The 21,757-nt window shown below is 35.2% G+C and overlaps 1 pseudogene; it reads left to right on the top strand.

The window, feature by feature from the left end:
- LOC105288806 overlaps positions 1 to 21,082 on the top strand; it is an 82,984-nt pseudogene extending 61,902 nt beyond the window's left edge.
- The last annotated feature ends 675 nt before the right edge of the window (positions 21,083 to 21,757 follow it).

The following is a 21,757-nucleotide window of genomic DNA, read 5'->3' as shown; positions in this document are numbered from 1 at the left end:
TTGACGGCATTAGAGAATGGATTTTCTATTATCTCCATAATCATGAACATGAACTTAAAACTTGGTCTGTGGCCATCCTAAATCATGGGGGAAAAGTGAGAGAGTCAAGATCACAGTAAAAAAGACTGAAGAGAGAACCAAAACAAGCCCACCATCCTGTTATGCTTATATAAACCCTCTGATATTTGGAGGGTATCGTCTCAAGTAATAATAATAAAGTCATAGCTAATTTTGGAGATTTTTCATAGCCTAGCACTTTGCTGAGTACTTTATTAGCCTTGTCTCACTTAATCCTCACAATAACTTCATTAGTTAGAGACACATCCTCTCCATTTTACACACAAGGAAACTGAAGTTTAGAAAGGTTAAGTAACTTGCTTGAGGTTTCATAGCCAATAACTTTCGGAATTCTGAACCCAGAGCCTACACTGTTAATCACTATGGCATATTGTAAAGTGGTATATGCATGCATAAACCTTCCAGGGCAAATCCCCAAGGATTAAAAGAGGGTTTTATTACAAAGCCTATCACACTTTTGTGAAATGTAATAGTAATTAGGTCTAGTAGTGGTCATTTGTTACCTGCATCTAAGCCCCTTTTTTTGATCGTTAGGAAATGCTCCACTTTATAAGACTTGGTGAAAATTAGAGTTCATTCTCTATCATGCAGTAGACCTGCTGTGCTCACAGTGTCTTTGAAAGATTTGGCTGTTCCTGGAGCAAGTTTCTCTGAAAAGAAAATTTCAGGGGAGATCTATAGGTTTTGGGAATGAAGTCACACCTATTTGGGAAAATTACTAGACTCTTTTTTAGAGTCAACTTTTACTCTTGTAATTAAATGCCTAATCATGGATTAATTGGTAATGATATTATCTGAGCAATTCATTGTAAACTGAGTTTTATCTAATACACTAGCCATAAAATCAAGCAGTCCCTTAATCACCCCATCGTCAGGTGAAAGTGGTACACAGAAGTTCAGGCTTAAGCAAGTCCTGAAAGCATAATTTTTTTTGCACAAGCATGAATCTTTCACTCCATTGCAGCTAATCTTGCCAAATAGCCAAACTTCCTTCAGCCTCTACCTATAGATCAGTTCCTAGGTTAGTTGAGTGAAAAAGAAAACATTCCAGCTTGATTTACACATGGTATCTCAGGTTAGGTTCTCCAGAAATAGATACTGAGATAGAGTTTGAAATATAGAACATTTATTAGGAGTCAACACCTGAGAAATGAAGGGAGGAAAAGCAGGATTGAATAGAAGAAGTCAAATGGTGATAGAGAACCAACAGAACTTGGACAACCTTGTGGGGAACTCGAGAGTGTATTCATCAGCACTGTCCTGCCTTGAGCCAAAATGGCCAGGCCTTTATCCTTCTACCTCAATCCATCATTGGGTGTGTGCTACACTAGAAAATTATGCTCTTGGGCAAAGTGTCTTTTATAACTAAAGCAAACCCTGAAGGCTCTGACAACTGGAGCCAGTCTGATGACAGATGAGGCAACTAGTCCTTCCTTAAAGGATTGCAAAATATCCTACCGGTGAGGCAGAACTTTGAGTGGTATATTTGATTGTTTACTTTTCCTTGAAAGATATATGACTTGAGTGAAGGCTGTTCATCCTAAGAGAACAAAATTAGAAAATTGGTGTCAAAGAGGTATGACAAAGCATGGATGAAACTTTTGTAATGGACTCTAAGTGGAGAACCTTGGTTCCAATGTAAATATTTCTCAAAAGGACTCCTTGGTGGAGAAGGCTTTCAATAATCAGGCAGACAAGATCACTCTCTTTGTGAATGTTGGTCAGCCTCTTTGCACATTCACTCCAACTCCTGCTAAATAGGCTCAAAAGCAAAGTGGCCTTGGTGTCAAGGATAAAGGTTTTGCAGGAGCTCAACACTATGGACCTCACCTCCCCAAAGATGACCTATTTACTTCCACCATTGAGTGATCAGTCAGTTAGCAGCAGGAACCAACTTTGTTATTTTTCCCTCAGCCCATAGAGGTCTTATCTGAGCTATTAATAGATTTTCTAATGTAAAATGAGAATGGAGGAAGAATGGATAGAATCTATCTAATCGTCCATAATTCTCTTTTGATCAATAATAGCCCATCTGTACAGGAGTACCACAGAGCATTCAGATCCTTCAGTGGTAACAGCTTGATAAGGGAACCCAAACCAGGAGAGATGGTAGCTGACAGCAAAGGACACACAGAATTGTTAATAAAAGAGGGAAATCAAGTCCAATTATTGCCTCTAAACCAGCTTCAAAGATGAAAATTATGGTTGTTTATATTTATATATATTTTTGCTCTGTGTTGTATATAATTACAGATTTTAACTTCCTTTCTTCTTTTCTCTCCTTTTCTCCACTATTTTGTATATATGTGCTGCTGGTGGTGACCCTTCCAATCTAGTTCACACATTATAGCTAGACTTGTGACAGAACTAAAAGAGAATAGACATCACCCAACCATCTCGGCTTGTTTCCGGCACTGGAAAGTGTGAATTTTACTCCTCTTGGGAACAGAATAAGAGTGTTTGTGGTTATATGAGAAATTTTAGTATCATATTAATGAAAGCACTTTTTTTAAAGTTCAGATGTTTCTGCTATAACAGATCTACATGTCCCTGGAAACCTCATGTCCTACAAAATCATTTACAAATAATTATAGGGCTTATCAGAAAAAAATAGGTCGGGGCAAACATTCAAAACCTATGCAATTTTGTAAGCAGATAAAATAACTATTCTAGCCCAGTTTTTAAAAAGATGTTATAATCCTTAAATACTACAGAATATCTTAGACTTTATTTCTTTTTAAGTGGTTTTATGTAAAAAAGGGTTGTGGCTACTGATTTATGGAGACAAGAGCAAAACACACAAACATTGGGCAGAATCACACAGTAAACACTTGTTGAGTAGAACACGTGCTCAAAATAAAACAGGAGGGAGTGTAAATGGCAGCGTGTACAGGTACTGTGCTCCTCATGGCTTGCTGTGTTCAGCAGTCAGAGCATTCGCTCATTGATAAAACAAAACATTTGTACGCTGAGAAAAGTCATAAATGGAACAATGCACCTTCTGTGTTATATTGACAACATTCCCTTTATCAACAAATCATGTAAACGCATTTCTTTATAGACACACATGTTATCAGAGCAGGCTGTGTAAGTAAGGAAAGAAGAGTTCACAGTTATTCAGAGGATAGTGGACATTTGTCACTGAGTTGTCCTGTATGCCAATACCATTCTTAATTCTGGAGAATTCCACTGCAGATGCTGAAAATATCAGATATTTACTCTCCTGGCTTCTCATTTACCTAGGTCCAGGCACAAAACCTAAACTCACCAGTGGACAGGCCCACAGGGTCTTTTTAAACCAAAGACTAATAATACAAAAGTGCAGAGACCGGAGGTAGGAACTCTTCCAGTTAATAAAGACAGCAATTGCAGCAAGATCAGGGCAGGCAGCAGGGGTAGAGGTGAAAGTGGCGGCCTCCGGTGGCCGGTACCAGATGTGTTTGCAGGGCAAGCTGCAGGGTCTGGTGCTTGAGACTGCAGCACTGATGCCCTCATAGCTTTTATAGTCGTGCCATTTTGAACAGTGTTTCTGGCCATTTAGACTTGTCTCTGATTCTCTTTCTTTCTGGATGAGTCTTTGAGCTCCTTCATATCCTTTAATGAAATTCTTTCCCTGCTTAGCTTAGACAGGATAGTATCTGTAGCTCGCAACTAAGAGCCCTGACTGTCACATTTAACTTCTAAACTGTGAACAACTTAAAAGTAAGGACTGTGCCTCTCATCATTGAACTCAGAGTGTATAACCTTGCACCTAGAAGTGCTCAATAAATGCTCGTTGTAAGAATAAATAAAAAGATGATGTGACTGCGAGAAACATATTTGCCCTTAAGGCAATGAGGTCCAGGTAATTAAAATAACTAATACATTAAAACTAGAATAGCATTAAGATACTAACGTAATTCTAATAATAAATACAATAAACAATAACAATTTTTCTAAATATTTCTACATAAAGTAATCTCTTGCACAAATGACAAGGAGTACTACCATTTTATCTGAGATAACCATTTCCTGTTAGACTTGTATTAAGAAAACTTGGTTTCTATTTGGTTTTTCTTTCTGCCTCGTGCTAAAATGTTTGTCATAAATACCTTCATTATGCTATCAGCTCCCTGACATTTTCTGCTGTCAACCTTTATAATTTTTACTAATTATTCAAACTCTAACCCCCATCATCTAAAGAAAGTGACTTACTCCAAATTGTATAGCATAATGTGCAAAACTTATCTGTAATCTAAAACCATAAATATGTCAACCTTGCTTTTGATATTTTCAGAGAGGTAAAACAACTTTTAAAAAGGGGGATAGGAATTTCATGATAGTGCAGATAACAAGAAGGAAGTAGAGAGATTATTTATAGGTTATTGAGAGCTGATATTTACATGCAGTATTTCCTTGTTTTGTTTTTGTTTTTTAAGTTTAGTGATTGATAATTAAGCAGATTTAATCTAAGGTATCTAATGGCGCTAGGAGCCCTCCTTCAGTGTTCCAACCAGAAAAGTTTGGACAAGCATTAAGAAGCCAGCTTCTCAAATCTCTACACCTAAAAAGGTCAACGTAAGAAGACAAGGTTAGAAAGAAATACAAATGGAGTCAGGCTACAGGATATATGCTTACTTGCTGTTTTGTTAGCCAATAACAAGGGCCTAGATGCTCCTTGGTTGTCTCTTTGTCTCACAAAATGGAAGATGTTTTAATCTTGACAGCAGACTAAAGGGAATATTATACATATAAGCAACACTTTTCTCCATGCTAGTTTTCTTTTCCCTCAAAAAAGGTAAAGTGATGTAAGGGAGAAAATACATGTATAAATACAACGTATTCATTTTGTATTTGAATTCAAAAACAGTAAAGGGGCCTCACTTTTTTCCTACCAGCCTTGGCTGAAAGGTGCTTTAGTAGGCCTTGTTCTACATGTAAATGTCTTAGATTGCTATCCATCTATGAAAATTTGAGAAGTAAAAGAAGGAAAATGTCTACCATCTGCTCACATGGCTGAAAGTCGATTTTCTGCTATACTTTTTATTTAAAAATGTTTTCATTGAGCCAGTTTCCAATGCATTAACTTGGGAGAGCTATTACATTTGAATAGGTTCTATGCTGGCAGACTGCATTTTGGAGTCACCAAGGTTCCCTTGATGCTTTGCCATTAGCTGACTAAATCAGTCTCCATTTCTGTCATTTTACACTTGGATCGATGAATGCACTACCTCACACTCTTGGACTCTAGGTAAACTCCGAGAACTAGCCCTAGCTAGGGTTTATATTAGAAGTGAGATGGGCCCCAGAGCTGTAGGATCTTCCATGGGCTTTGGTTGGTTCCTCAGAACTGTAGAAATCTCAAGGAGGTAAATCAGTTTGAAATTCTTCCTAGAGATCCAAGATTACTTTGGGAAAAAAAATGCTTCCATTTTATGTGCAAGGTAATAGGCTAGGCACCAAGGAACACCCAAAAGAAGCAAAAGTTTACTATCTGAGTGGCAGACAAAATAACTATCAGAGAACTTTAAAGAATGAACCAGTCTGGCTGGAGCAGGAGAGGAATGCTTCCCTATTCTACTAGAACCTGCAACTGCTCCATCCAAATCACCTAGAATCTTTTCTACTCATTCTGTGCATCGAACCCCCAACTTCTGTGTGCTTTGCTTCTAATGGTTTTCATCTTCAGCTGTCTTCAAAGGACTGGTCCTGGAATAGTGGAGCAAGTGCAGAGAATCAGAAGTTCCTAGTAATTTACACTGCCAATATCTCCCTCCCAGGAGAAGCCAAGAGCCAGTGATTGACTGGTGTGGGAATATGAAAGTCTAGCTCCCTTGCAAGGAGGCAGGACAAAATGGAGGTACAATCTTCACTCCAGAGCTTCCCATAGGATTAAACTGAGGTCTGAACCTTTGTTTGGCTTTTTCCTCTTCCTTGTTCTTGCCATTTTTTTCCTGAGAACGCTTCTTGAAGAATCCTTGTCACAGGACTTGCTTCTAAAGAATCTGACCTAATACACACTATTGAGAGGTCAGAACTTGCTTACCTGAAGGAGAGATCGTATTGGGTTTAGAAGAGGAGAAAACACTCTATTCCTAAGAAAGCAGAATAAACAGTACGATAAAAGGGCAAGGCTGGAGTCAGGAACTAGCATGGCACATTGGAGTACAATGAGGAGAAAATTATGACTGCACTAAAAAATTATATAAGGAAAAGGAGAAAGGTCCCTTCTCAATTCATCTTGACACTGCCAGAGTAGGCTTTTTAAAAACAAAATTCTCCTTCTTAAACTCATGATTTAAGCTGTATTTTTTTTTCTCCTAGAATACTTGGGAGATAAAATCATACGTATGCATCTCATGTTTAAAGATGTACAATATTAATTCTATTAGGAGCCTGAGAGAAGAGAATTTTTCTCTGGCCTTTCCTGCAGTATAGACTAGGGATTACTCTATAGCCAACGGACATAGGCAAATTAAATGTCTCTAGATTTTTGTCATACACATACTTGAGGATGAATGCTAAAAAGAAAATAAATTTTAATTTAAAAATCCCCAAAACCACAGTTCTTAGCATGGCACACAAGGACCTTGATAGTCTGGCTCTAAGCTATATTTTAAGCCTTCTTTTCTGCTATTTTCCTCCATTCACATAATTGGTTTGTCCTTCACTGAGTTCTTTACCATTATTTAAACACATCATACTATTCCACACTCTCAAGCTTTACTCTGCCGATCCTTGAAATGCTCATCTACCCACCTCTGCCTGATAAACTTCTGCTCATATTTCAATACCCAGCTCAAATTTCACATTCTCCGTTACCTTATCCTACCTTTTCAGGCAATTTATCATTTTTGTCTCTATTTTGATCATACTTGAAATATACCTTTAATATAGCACTTAGAACATTACATTTAAATGCAAACAACAAGTCAGTAGGATCCTGGAGAAATGTGTTTATTTTATATTTGTTTATCCTCCCCTGTAGTGCCTGGCACATTCTTAGCTCTCTATAAAAATGCCTGTGAATTTTGAAATGATTTGGATAAATTTGGATTAAGGTGGAACCAAATTGCAAAAGCCTTTTCATGGTAAGCTGACTTGAAGTGTAGCCTAAATACAAGGTGAAACATTTAGTTAAGGGAATGTAAAAAAAAGTGTTAAATATCTGGTGAGATAACAAAATCATCACTATTCGCTCCCTGACTCCAGCCTCTCCTAATATCCAACCTGATTGTGCACTATGTTTCCAGCAGAACTAAACAGGGAAGAGGATGCCTAAGTTGGTCAATACCAATTGCAATAAGCTTAAACATTTCTTATTTCATATATTCACCAACAGATTTGAGAATAGAAATAGTTTCCTAAAAACATAACGGTTAAAAACAAGGAGTGTAAATCTGAGAGATTTAGACACTTACATTGAAATACTGATCTTGCCAATTACAACTGTGTGACTTTGGGCAAATTATTTTTCGTTAGTGAAATAAAGATAAAGGCACTGACCTCATACAGTTGTTGTAAAGAATAGTGCTCTGCCTCAAATATTAGGTATTATAAATAGGCGCATTATTGAGGCTTTATCTAACAATTATTCCTACTTTTATGAGGGAGAATTTCCCCAGGATGGCCCATTCAAAATGTGCCAGCATTAAGTTACTCCATAGGTGGTTAAGAGGAGAATGGGAATTCCAGACTGAGAGACCAGCCACGTGGAGGCATAAAAGCCTTTGGGTTGTTCAGGTAATGAGTATCATGACTCAGTCATCTGTTCCCACTCCCGCACGTCTTCTCTTAGGCTAGAGCAGTGGCTAACCTAGGTCTGAACTCAGACCTCAATGTCCCCTTGAAGTATGATGGGCTTTCTGGGCCTGGTATAGCTATAAGAATAGCCTCAAATGACTGACTGGTTTTCAGCTCCCTCTCTGGTGCATGGACCTGGCCATAGGTCCTCTGATTCTCCTAGGCAGCAACTTCCCTGCCAGTTCCCTTTGTGACACAGGTAACATCTAGGCATTTGTGAGCACTATGGGGGTCGCATCTATTTTGTTTCAAAAAACCGTACTCTCAGGACACAGAGTCTCATCTCTTCTATTTTGAATTTTAATTATCTACAGAGACTAATATTACAAAACACAGCCAGGAAATTTTAAAATATGAGGATATCTCTTGGTTCAAACAGCATTCTAATGAAATGAGTAACAAGGACCCAGGTTTTCCCCAGAGGTTTATCTTTTTCTCAGATTCTCTCACATTAGAAAAGAAGCTCTAGCATACCCTAAACTTTATGTTCCTCTCTCCTTCTTTCCATACATTCTCTATTAATTTAAGGCCAAAGCTCTTGGTTGTTGAGAAAACAAAATTCTTTTTCTGATCCTGAGGCTCTCCTTTATGTAAAAATTGTTTTCTTTGAAGTCCCAGCAACATGATAGAGTGGTTTCACCTATTTCTGATCATAAGCTTCGCCTGTGATCATGGAGGTCAATTGCTTCAACTCTTCTTCAGCAAGCACATTCTACACTGCAGGGCTTGCACGCATCATTACGGCACAGGCCAGTACCCATCCCTAGACTTCCCATCTGGGGTTTCCAACTTCTTGTACAGCATGGACAGCAAGCTCTCATCAGTAAACCACCCCTCTGGACACTCATTTCCTCTATCCCGCCCCCGCCGCCTCCCGCCCCAACTTACTCACACACACACACACACACACACACACACACACAGACTCATACAAACATAAATAATCAACCATATGTGACTGACCCCCCCAAGCATATTTTTCACATTCTATCTAACCATAAAGTAGGATTCACAATATTTTTTTATTCACACATACACACAAAAACTCTATACCCCTTGGAGAAATACATATTCAAAATCCACGGGAGGGGATATATATGAAATAATTATGTTCTGACATATATTTATTTTGCCGAAAAATTAATCACTAGTTATTTCTATGTCTATTCTCAAGGTCCCTCACCTGCCACTCATTACCAGTACTTCCTCTGTCTCCTTACATTAGCTTTCATAGCTTCTAAAACTTCCCTGACCATAGTTGTATACACCCTCCTTTCTCCCTGGCCTCTCTAAAGCACTTTACCATTTCTTACTCATTATTTCCCTCCTCTGAACATGCATTTTCAAGCCCTCTTTTAATAAAATCTTTAAGTTTATAAAAACATCCTCTAGTTACTAGGATCCACCTGCCTTAGAAAACAGATAAGAGATTATAAATAGCACATATTTTTGCATTAAATTTGTTTTCCAAAAAAGGCAGATAAATGAGATCCTTGTACACATGCAGATAAATTAATGGGTAAGGTATCAAGCAGTTCAGGGAATTTATGTCAACAGGCCTGTGAGGTGTTTTTTGTTTTTTTTGTTTGTTTTTCTTTCAATTGCTCTGATTTTCTCCAAATTTCCCCAATTAATTTGGCCATTTTCACCTAGAAGTAGCTTTATAACATTGAATGGCAATATTCCCAAAACCGAATTTACCCTCTTCACCAAATCTGCTTTCTTGATCAGCTCCCATTTATAATAATCCCATTTTCCTAAGTCATTCAGGCTTGAAAGCTGAAAGCAGTCATTGGCTCTCCTCTATTATTTTCTTTATCTAATCTATCACTGGTTAATTCTTTTTCCTAAATGTCTCTCAATATGAGGTCCTTTTCTTTTCTTTGTCACTGTGCTAGGCTATTCAAAACCCTTGACACCTCCTGCCTGAGAATTATAAACCCTTCTACTGAGTCTAGCACCCTCTAATTCTAATTCTTTCTGCCCATCACTGACAGAAAAGTCTGCCTAAAAGATCACTTTCCCGATGTCATTTGTCTGTTCAAAAATTTCCAATGGCTCTCCAATGCCTGTTTATTGAATCAGTAAGAACAATTATAATCATTAATTACCCTCCTAAGACTCTGATGCAAACAAGCAAGGAATGGAAGTAGCAGTGGGTTTAGCCCATCACAGGCACTTTGAGGTATCAATAAGTTGCTCACATAATTAACCATCTTCAAAAAGTACTTAACCAGACAAAAAGAAAAAAAGAAAAAGAAAAAAAAAAGATTATGGGATGCAGAAAGGTGAGAAGGAGGGAAAAGAAGAAAAAGAAGGAAGGGAAGCGAGATGGGAGAAAGCGGGCAGAGAGAGAATGGATGAGGGGAAGAAACTCACCTAAGGATAGCACATGATGAGTTCTTTCCAGATCGCTTTCTTCCTTTCAACATCTGGATTTCCCTTTTCATGGAAAGCCAATTTTTAATAAACAACAAGTTTGTCCTAAGTAAAGAAAAAAAAAAAATTCATGAAACTGAAGAAAAAAAACAATTTGCCTTGATTTTTATGCTCTCCTGGAAGATATTAAACCAAGATAGCTCTCTCTATTCCAATTTTTTCAATTTAAAAAGGGGAAATAGAAAGATATTTTTGTGGCTTTCTCTCATAAAAGTCAGAACATCCTGTATATTTGAACCCTACATGGCTCAGATGTGATGCTTAACATTTTTCTCTCTTTTATGATTTTCTTTCTGCCACCTTTGCTTATGTGTTGATTAGTATGTCAAAGAGAATATTGAGACTGAGAAATGATAGTCTACATATAAGGTGCTTTATTGGCACAAGACATGGAAAGTAAACAACTTTAAAACTGGCAAGCAAGCTTTCTCAATTAATCTACGCTTTTGAGAGTGAATGCAGAGGCATAATTGAGAGAATGAAATTAATGATCAAAGTATCCTTCAACCAAAAATAATTTGTTTTAAAGAAGAAGAAATAACAAGTAATGGCTGCTGCTAATTTTAATATTGAGCTTAGTTCTTTAAGTCACTCTCTAGAAAATCCTTTGGGAAATAGACCCTAATATGAAGGAGTTGAGTTAAGGTCTTTTAATTAAATTTAAAGATTTCCTTCCTATGGGAAAAGATATAATTAGCTATTTTCTAATGCGTTTCACCTGAAGATGCTTGAATCAGCAGATAATTGAATGTATTAAAAGAAGTAGCAAATTCTAATTTTGACATTTAGTTGTTGGAGTAAAAAAGTTATTCATTATTTATTTTTTAAGAGAATTCATACAAATGTAGACGAGGGGAGAGGAACAGGCAATTACCAACTGTCTTAGGCCCAAGACTGTGCATCTTCACATGGTGGCTCTTAAGGAGGACTATTGGGCAGCTTAGGACTAGAGTCTGTTTTGTTATTCCCAGGCAAGATCTCAATCTGTATGCCAAATAAATTAGCACTAAAAATAGAGTGAAGTACTCACAGCAATAGAATGTACCAGCTGGACTGATGCCTGCATCACAGATTAACTCTGATATATTGGGCTTTGGTATGTTGCAGTGATGTTTCAGAGGGCATATATTTTCAAATCTACAGGCTAAAAAGCTGTGCTCAGATGGAGTTTTATTGAATAAGTACTTGAGTCATATGGTGCCTGCACAGATTTGAGTAAGGCATGGTCTCCTTTTAAAGGAAAACAAGTCTTATGAACTACAAGTCTAAAATTATTTTATGTTACTTAAATATTGGTACATGTGAAAGCTATGAGCACATATATTCTCTTAGTAATTCTTGCATAATTTAAAAAACAAAGCAGTTTATAAAGTAAATAAAATGAACCGATGAAATTCAAATTAACAAAATTTAATGTAATAGATAATACTGTTTTGCTGAAAATGAATCTCCCCTGAAAACCCAGATATAATATTACTATGATGACACGTTCTGCTGAGTCTGTCATGCCTAAATTATCGCATGCTTTGTGGTGATTCAATTCTCTATCACTCTTCTTTATTTGAAACAATGCAACTGACCTTTTTATTGTATTCCATGGAAGCATTTGGCTTTCATTTGCATTAATATATCATTTAAGTATTAAGTCAACCTTTTTTTCTTACTTATTGGTCCTTGATAATTAGGGTAGTAATGTTAATCCAAATAAACTAAAACAAACATAAACTCAAATGCTGAATATACTGTGTAGCATGATTTATTATTTACCTCTCTTAGCAGATATAAAAAAATATTTCACACCTCATTCATTTATGCATTCATTCATTTGAGAATTAGTATATTAGCTTCTGCAAATGATGATAATAAAATGATATCGATGATGATATAAATATTGCACAATCCTTGATCAAGGAAAAAAACCCTTACAATTAAATGTTTAAGAATGAGTCATATACCCAAAGAGCCAAAATTTTAGGCCATTAGAAAAATGCATGGATAGGATTCACAGGGTTTGAAAGTAGCAGAGTACATCTCTTAGAAATGATAAGGCTCAAAATTAAAAATAATTAATACAATGATATGATGATGATGATTATATTTTACACATATTATTGAGTGTCTATCAGGTGCCAGTCACTGGTTAGGGCTATTTAATCTTCACAGCAACCTGATGAGATAATTGTTATTTTCATCATTTTATACATAAGGCAATTAATACCCTAAAGTACACAGCTAGTATTGGCAGAGCTAGGATTTTTTAACATATGCAGAATAGTTCCAAAATATGAACACTTAGCTATATTTCTACATAGGAGCGTTGATATTTGAATTGGACATTTTTTTATAATTAAGAAATATGAATCAAATACACATATTAGGTGGTCTTAGATGCCAAGTCAGGTAGTTCACATAATAATATATGATATAATGTTTAAATATTATATCCTATGTGCATGTATATGTTATAAAACATCAATAATAATATATATTGCTATATATTTAATAATAATATGAAGGTTAATTGTATGTGTCAATTCGACTAGGCCACAGAGCACCCAGATATTTGATCAAACATTATACTGAATGTTTCTGTGAGCCGAAGAACAAACTAAAACCTTGAAAGGCATCCAGTTTACCCATAAGGATATTTGCTGGATTCCAGTGCTGAGTGGAAGTCTGGTGGCTGGGCCAAATTTTCTAAAAAGGAGAGTGAAAACTGCTGTAATCACATGATGCTTTGCTGTACTGAAAAATTCCACTGGCCCATCGCTAAAGAAATTTACCATATTTGAAAGCTTATAGAGCAGGAAGCTAAAAATCTCGGCTGAGAGTCTCCAAAGAGCAGAATGCATTCTTGAAGGTGTCTTCTGGACTGAGAAGACATGTATTTTAAAGGTTCTTAACACATATCCCATGAGGAATATACCTAGAGAAGAGGATGAACAGGAGTTAACCAAGTCTTTCTAAACCAGCACTCATGCTTTGACCCAGATCAATTTCTTATTGAATTAGGATGATCTGTTCCTCCTCTTATCTGCTTAACATAGGAAAAGGGAAACTCACTGGTGGAATATAACCACTCAGATTCTCTAAGGCTCTTTAATACACAGTGTCCAGCATGCAATTTTTAAAAATTAGAAGAGATAAATATCATAGAAAAAGAAGAGAAACAACATTAATAACAATGTAGACAGACCCATTTATGATCTAGATATTGGAGTTAACACACAATGACTTTAAAATAGCTGTGATTCATATGTTCAAACAGAAAGAGGACAAGGTGTACAAAGTAAATGAAATTAGCATAAAATTGGCATCTATAAAATAATCAAATAGATATTCTGGAACTTAAAAATTTAATGTATTGTATATAATAAATATACATAAATATTATATATAATATATAAAAGGACCATATTAGATGGGTTTAAACATGTTGCAGACATATTATTAGTGAAATGAAAAACTTTGGACAAGTGAAATAGACACACGAGAATATCCCAAAGGCACTTATAGTTGGGAGTTTCAGGAGAGAAGAGGGAGAATGAAACAGAAAAAAATATTTGAGGAGACTGTAGCTGAATATTTTCTAAAACTGATAAAAGACACCAACTCAAAGAATTCCAATGAGGAAAAATTCAAATCAAAGGAAGAAAAATATTTAAAAAACAAACAAACAAACAAAAAAAACACCAAAAAACCACATCTTAGCACATCACAGTGACACTACAAAATATCAAGGACAAAAAGGAAATCCTAAAAAGTGACAAGGATAAAAATAATATTACCTTTAAAGTAGTAACTGTAAGATTGGCAGCTGAATTCTCAACAAAACTGGTACAAGCCAGAAACAAAAGAATAACATTTCTAACTGCTGGAAACAAAATAAAAATAACTACCAACTTAAAATTCTATATGCAATAAAAATTTCTTTCAAAAATAAAGGTAAAATAAAGCCATTTTCAGATGAAAGTTTGAGTTTTTTTGTTTTTTGTTTTTTGTTTTTGCTAGAACATCTGCACTAGAAGAAAATCTAAAGGAAATGCTTCAGGCAAATGGAAATTCATCTCAGTTGAAAAAAACCTGACAAGGCATAGAGAAATAAAAATATTATTGTGTCATTTTAAAGGAATATTAACTTTATAAAATTATAATTAATGTCTTTTTTCAGTTAAAACACATCTAAAATTAAAATATTAAACAAAAATAACTCAAAAGGCAAAAGGGAATAAATAGAGTTTAAAGTTCCTGTAGTATCATGCAGTATGTTTGGGATAAAAGCAATAATTAATATTAGACTTTAATAAGTTAATGAATAATTACATCTTGGGTATCTACTAAGATGACATAAAACTAGTTTGTCAATATGAATGAAAATACTGTTACCAGTCATTTTATAATTTTAATACAATTGAGAGAGTATAAATGACAATAGGTGTATGAAGCCTCAATTTGGTACTTATTGGGGCTTGGCTTATCAATTATATATTCAATCGTACCTGAAAAGAATAAAATTTAAAAAGGCAAGAAAGTCTGAAAAATATCATTGGAAATCGTATCTAAAGTGTAAGGTGTAATGAGATTTTATAATGTATTTAGTACTTGGGGAACAAAACCACATCTCATTCTTTCAACATAAAAGTCACCTTTCAATACTTAACTTTCATATACATATTTAAGGATTCATAAAGAAAGTCAAGTACTGCTAGTAGTCAGCATCCAAAAGGCATAATGAAAGTAATAAAAATTATTAAATTACAGAAAAGGGAGTATGCCATTTTAGAGTTATCAAGAAACTCTTCAAAAAATAGGTGGAACTTGAAATAGGCCCTGAAATATGACTGAAAAACATTTCGTTTCTTGATAAAAATGAGAAAAAATGAAGAAGAGAAAAAAATGCATTTTCCTACAGTCTTTGGCTAGAAATGAAAAATGGAATCTAATACTAATAATAAAGATCTGGATTTAGACACTTAACTACCTTACTCACAACAATACTGATTCTTAAAAATGGGGACCTGGGACAGGGTGAATGAGATAGAACTGAAGATACCCTGTTTCATTTTATACTTTGCCATAATTAAAGGATGCAAGTTGAAAAGTCTACGTGGATTCTTTCTTCTAAGAAGCAAGAGTGAGATGATTTAAAAGAGTAGAAAAACCATGTAGAAGCCCTAAAGTATCAGAGCTATGCCTTCACAAAATGGCTTTTTCACTCTAATAAAATTTTGATGGTTAATTATCTTACCTAACCTCGGAGATAAAACCAGAATTATTTTTAGCAGTGATTATTAATGCTAATAATTAATAAGAAAAGATACAATTATACTTTGGTATCTTTATTTTTTCTAGTCCTATCCTTAAAACATTATCACTATTCACTATATATCAGTTCATGGTCATAATTTCTTGTTTTAACATGTGACTTTTTGTTGTATTTATAAAAATTGTAAATGAGAGGAGTGCGTGTTCTAACACCAGTCTCAGTTAGCCACGGCTATAACCATATCTGTTCATTTGGACCAGGAAGTTATACAGATATCACTATGCACCTGTTAATAATTTACCTATAATGCAGACATAGTTCATGGAAAGAGAAAAGATATATTTATTTTCTTGGAAAACCACTAATTCTGAGGAAATATCAGCTGTCCTTAATAATATGACATAAATGCTATAGCTGGATGTCCAGCATAATAACATAAGTAAGTAGGCAATTATCCTAGGCCCCCATGGCTCATAGGACTGTAGAACATAAATCTACAGGTGAGATGGACATTGCTGAATTGAATCCTCTAGGGAACATAGAACAACGCTAGTATAATTATGCAGTGAGATTTGGAGTGGCAGCTATGGAATGACTAGCATTTCTATTTTCAACATTTGGCTGGTTTTTTTGTTGTTGTTTTCATATTTCTTTTTTTAAATTAAATTTATTGGGATGACATTGGTTAATAAAATTATATAGGTTTCAAGTGTACAATTCAATAATATGTCATATGTGTATTACATTACGTGTTCACCACCCAAAGTTAAATTTCCTTCCATCTTTATATATTTGACCCCCTTTACCCTTATATACTTTTCCCCCACCACCTTTCCCTCTGGTAACCACTAAACTGTTGTCTGTGTCTATGAGTTTTTGTTTGTCTTGTTCATTTGTTACTTTAAGTTTTATATCCCACGTGTGAGTGGAATCATATGATTCTCAACTTTTTTTGTCTGTCTTATTTCTCTTAGCATGATTATCTCAAGATCCATCCATGTTGTTACAAATGGCAGTATTTCATCCTTTCTTATGGCTGAATAATATTCCACTGTATATATATATACCACATCTTTTTTATTCAATCATCTATAGAAGGGCACTTCGGTTGTTTCCATGTCTTGGCCACTGTGAACAATGCTGCTATAAACATCAGGGTGCATTTATCTTTATCGATAAATGTTTTCAAATTTTGGGGATAGACACCCAGAAGAGGGATTCCTGGATCATATGGTAATTCTATTCTTAATTTTTTGAGGAACCTCCATACTGTTTTCCATAGTGGCTGTACCAGTTTACATTTCCACAAGCAGTGTTCGAGGGTTCTTTTTTCTCCACAACCTCTCCAACATTTGTTATTACTTGTCCTGTTGATAATAGACATTCAAACAGGTATGAGATGGTATCTCATTGTGGTTTTGATTTGCATTTCTCTAATAGCTAGCAATGTTGAGCATCTTTTCATATGTCTGCTAGCCATTTATGTCTTCTTGGGAGAAGTGTCTGTTCAAGTCCTCCGTCCATTTTTTAATTGGATTTTGTTGTTGTTGTTCTTATTGTTGTTGTTGAGTTGTATGAGTTCTGTGTATATTTTGGATATTAGGCCCTTATTGGAGGGATTGTTGGCAAATATATTCTGTTCATTGGTTGCCTCTTTGTCTTGTTGATGGTTTCTTTTGCTGTACAGAAGCATTTTAGTTTGATATAGTCCCATTTATTTATTTTTGCTTTTACTTTCCTTGCCTTTAAGGTCAAATTCATAAAATCCTCTCTGAAACCAAGGTCTATGAGTTTAGTACCTATGTTTTTTATTTTTCTATGAAATTTATTGTTTCAGGTCTTATATTTAGGTCTTTGATCCATTTTGAGTTAAATTTTGGTATATGTTAAGAGAGAGCAGTTTAGTTTCATTTTTTTGGCTGTCTTTAAACCTAACTTTCTCTGATAACAGATGTCTGAGTCTCTACAAAATTACTTAACCATATTTTCATCATAGTAACTTTATAAATACTTGATACTTTTAACTAAGTTATAAACTTCAGATATCGTTTGTAACCACGGAAACAGTTTTGCTCCTGAAACAAAACTTTGTGGCTCTCAATCCCAAATTATGTCTTGTTTTGCTTTAGACTTCATCTGAATTAAAAAAAAAAAAATTTACATCATATTTGAAGTAAAATAATTAATGAAATTTACTCAAGCAATATTCTCTGAGGCATCGCTAACCAATCACCAGGGACAGAACAGAAAATGTTTCTGAGAAGTGGCATGACAGCACATCATTCTAAATTTGGTTATTCCCAGAGAGTCTAAAGGAACATTATCAAAAGATATGGCTCAATGATTATGTAGCCTCCAGTAACTGAATAATTAAGTTATGATTTAACCTGATATTATTACTGTCCTAATTTACTATATATTGTGTAGCTCTCTTATCAGCTCTTCAGAGATTCCAAATAGTGAATTACTGACCCAGTGACCAAAAGAAGTTCTCAAAAGCACTTAACACACTCCAAAGGAGTATTTGTTATACTGGAGAAAAGTAGAACTTCTTTATAAATCAGTATGACTTACAGACATATGCATTTGCATTTAGAATAGATGAACTAAAAGTGACATGCTACAGTTGACAGATGCTATCTACATTAACAAAGGGAATTTATGCCAGTTAATTCCTGATAATGTGCAATAAGCACAGAATAACAGAGAAGACAATGGCCCATATTTAATGGCTCATAAACCAATTATAAAGACTGAATAGAAATGGGGTGGGGCACAATATTGAGAGTTTTGCTTTCCATGGGAGGATGGTTTTCTCATTATTATTTGTGGTACTAACTAAAACTGTGTGACCAGGAAGCAGATATCACTTCCTGTCTGCACTCTGTTCTGTTCTGCAATTTCATCTATTTCATGGGTCCTCTTCTAAGTTATGAGCCTTCTTTGTCCCAGCTACAGTGTATCCTAGAGTAGATAACAAATTGCTGCTGTCCCCTAGCCTATTATATCTTCTCAATGACCAAAGCAAATTTATACTAGTGTAAATATGCCTTTTCCTTGATGGAAGCTGAAATCAGTTACACAGAGTTAACTATATCAATAGTCTCACCTATACGGTCAGAAATTGACATTAAGTCTCTTTAATCTGTTCCAAATTCAGTAACTCCAATGAGTTTAGTGTTTCCCAGTCAACCCTCTAATCATTTTTTTGACTCTCATTTCCTCTGGAACCTATACAAATTCTCTCTTTCTTGGATCAATAATAGGATTAAAATAAATCTCACCACAATAGCAGTTAAGACTGGGACCACATGAACTATATACTGTACTGGGAGAACCACTTCATATTTCCATGCTTGTCTTTCAGAGCTTGATTTGAAATGATGAGCATTTGTTATTGACTCTGTTATCTTGTAATATAAGCCTTAGTCAACTGTTCATAGAATCAGACTGAAAGAATCATACCAGCCCATATTCAACTTCTACTTATTTGCCCCAAACTGTTTTTTCTTATTTTTTCTCAAGTGAATTATATTGAACGTGTCATTTGAAATATCAAGCTTAATAATTTATCCAACTTCTAAGTATATTTAAATTTTAATTAATTTCTGTAAGATCCTAGTCTGAGTTGTATTAACCTACAGTAAAGTTTGTGTGTGTGTGTACACATACACACACACACACACACAAATAGAATTCATTTTTAAAAACTTTTAAGAGTAGCCAACAATCATAAAATCATGGAATATTAGAGGTGGAAGAACATCATATTAAATTCTCTTTCTTCAGAGGAACCAGCCTACTTACCTTAGTTTTCAAAAAAAGAAGATGATAAATTCTGTGACTTGGAGTATATAATCCAGCCCACCTCCAAGAATGAGGATTTTAATAAACTTCACACAGATACTATAATAAGGAAATAATCAAAAATGCAGTCAAAGATTATTCAAAAATGCATCAAAGATAGTAATCACTGAATTGATGACAGAGGAAATAATTACAAATTCCCTAACTAAAATTCCCCCAAATAAGAGTATGATTAAATGCTTATACTGGAGTTGGCTATTTTTAAACTTAATTAATAAGGGGAAATTCTTCATACATAATTTTAATGTAGCTTTTTTGCAATGGTTTTGCTGTCAGAACACAGATGCCATGAAAACAATTGCTAAATTTAAGTCAAAATGGGGAAAGAAAAATTCATATTAACATCTACATCATTAGATGTGTAGATTCAGGTAAGTCCACCTCCACCAGCCATCTGATCTACAAATGTGATAGGACTGACAAAAGTACCATCAGAAAATTTGAGAAGGAGGCTACCGAGATGGGAGAGTGATCTTCAAGTATGCCTGGGTCTTGGATAAACTAAAAGCTGAACATGAGCATGGTACAGCATTGTTATCTCCATGTAGAAATTTGAGATCAAAAATATAATATGACCATCAGTGATGCCCCAGGACAGAGACACTTTAGGCACGTATCAGCTGACTCTTGTTCTGATTGTTGCTGCTAATGTTGGTTTATTTAAAGCAAGTATCTCCAAGATTGGGCAGACCCGTGAGCATACCCTACCTGCTTACCGTCTGGTTGTAAAACAACTAATTGTCGGTGTTAACAAAATGGATTCCCCTGAGCCACCCTTCAACCAGAAGGAAATCATTAAGGAAGTCAGCACCCACATTGAGAAAATTGGCTACAACCCACAGTAGCATTTGTGACAATTTCTGGTTGTAATGGTAAAAACATGTTGGAAGCAAGTACAAAAATTATTTGGTTCAAGAGATGGAAGATCACTTGTAAAGATGGCAATGCCAATGGGACCACTCTGCCTGAAGCTTTGGATTCTTCCTGCCACCAATTCATCCACTGGCAACCCTGTGGGTTTGTTCTTCTAGGATGTCTACAAAATTGGTGATACTGGTACTAGTACTGTCCCTGTGGGCCAAGTGGAGACCAAACCCGACGTGGTGGTCACCTTTTCTCCAGTCAGCATTACAACTGATGTAAAGTCTGTTGAAATGTACCATGAAGCTTTGAGTGAACTCTTCCTGGGAACAATGTGAGTTTCAACGTCAAGAATGTGTCTGTTAAAGATGTTCATCATGGCAGTGTGGCTGATGATAGCAAAAATGCCCTACCAATGGAAGCAGCTGACTTCACTCTTCAGGTGATTACTCTGAACCACTCACACCAAATCAGTGCTGGCTGTAAACCTGTGCTGGATGGTCAAGTATCTCACATTGCTTGAAAGTTTGCGAAGCTCAAAGAGAAGACTGATTACCATCTGGTAAGAAGCTAGAAGATGACCTCAAATTCTTGAAATCTGATGATGCTGCCATAGTTGTTATGGTTCTTTGAAAGCCGCTGTGTTGAGAGCTTCTCTGACTATCTCCCTCAGGATCAGTTGGTCATTCATGGCATGAAACAGACCATCACTGTGGGTGTCATCAAATCAGTGGACAAGAGGCTGCAGGAGCTGGTAAGGTCACCAAGTCTGCCCATAAAACTCAATAGGCTAAATAAATATTATCCCTAATACCTGACACCCCAGGCTTAACTAGTGGTGAAAGAAGATCTCAGAACTGTTTGTCTTAGTTGGCCATTTAAGTTGAATAGTAAAAGTCTGGTTAATGATAACAATGCAATCTAAAATCTTCAGAGAGAAAAGATGTTTTATGGATCATCTGAGTTTTTTTCTGTGACAGTTTTAAGTTATTAGTTTTTAAAATCAGTATTTTTTAATGGAAATGATTTGACCAAAAATCTGTCATAGAATTTTGAGACTCATTAAAACAATTTTAGTAAGAAAAAAGACAATTCAGTGTAAAAAATAAAGTATGAAACTATACCTATGAAATCATCCTAGAAAATCAAAAGATACTGAAGATATGTAGATACATGGATAAATATAAACATATAGAAATGTAGAAAAATGACTGAAGAAAATCATTCAATAGCAGTAATTATTTATTGATAATTACAGATGGTTTTGTTTTTTTACTAAAATTCTGTTTTCCAAATTTTTAAATAATGCACGTGCATTACATCTCTAACTTGAAATCAAGCTAGTTTTATTTTAGAATTTGTGAATCTATAAAATTAATTATTAGTCTTTTTTTTTTGCATTCCTTAACCTGATTGCTCTTAAACTAAAGAATTTAACTTTATAGCTAACCTAAGTCACTAATT

Source organism: Pteropus vampyrus, unplaced genomic scaffold (genome assembly GCF_000151845.1).
Source record: "Pteropus vampyrus isolate Shadow unplaced genomic scaffold, Pvam_2.0 Scaffold19, whole genome shotgun sequence".
In the NCBI taxonomy this organism is placed as follows: Eukaryota; Metazoa; Chordata; class Mammalia; order Chiroptera; family Pteropodidae; genus Pteropus; species Pteropus vampyrus.
Note: the sequence above shows the minus strand (reverse complement) of the source record. Positions and strands in the feature narration are given on the sequence as shown.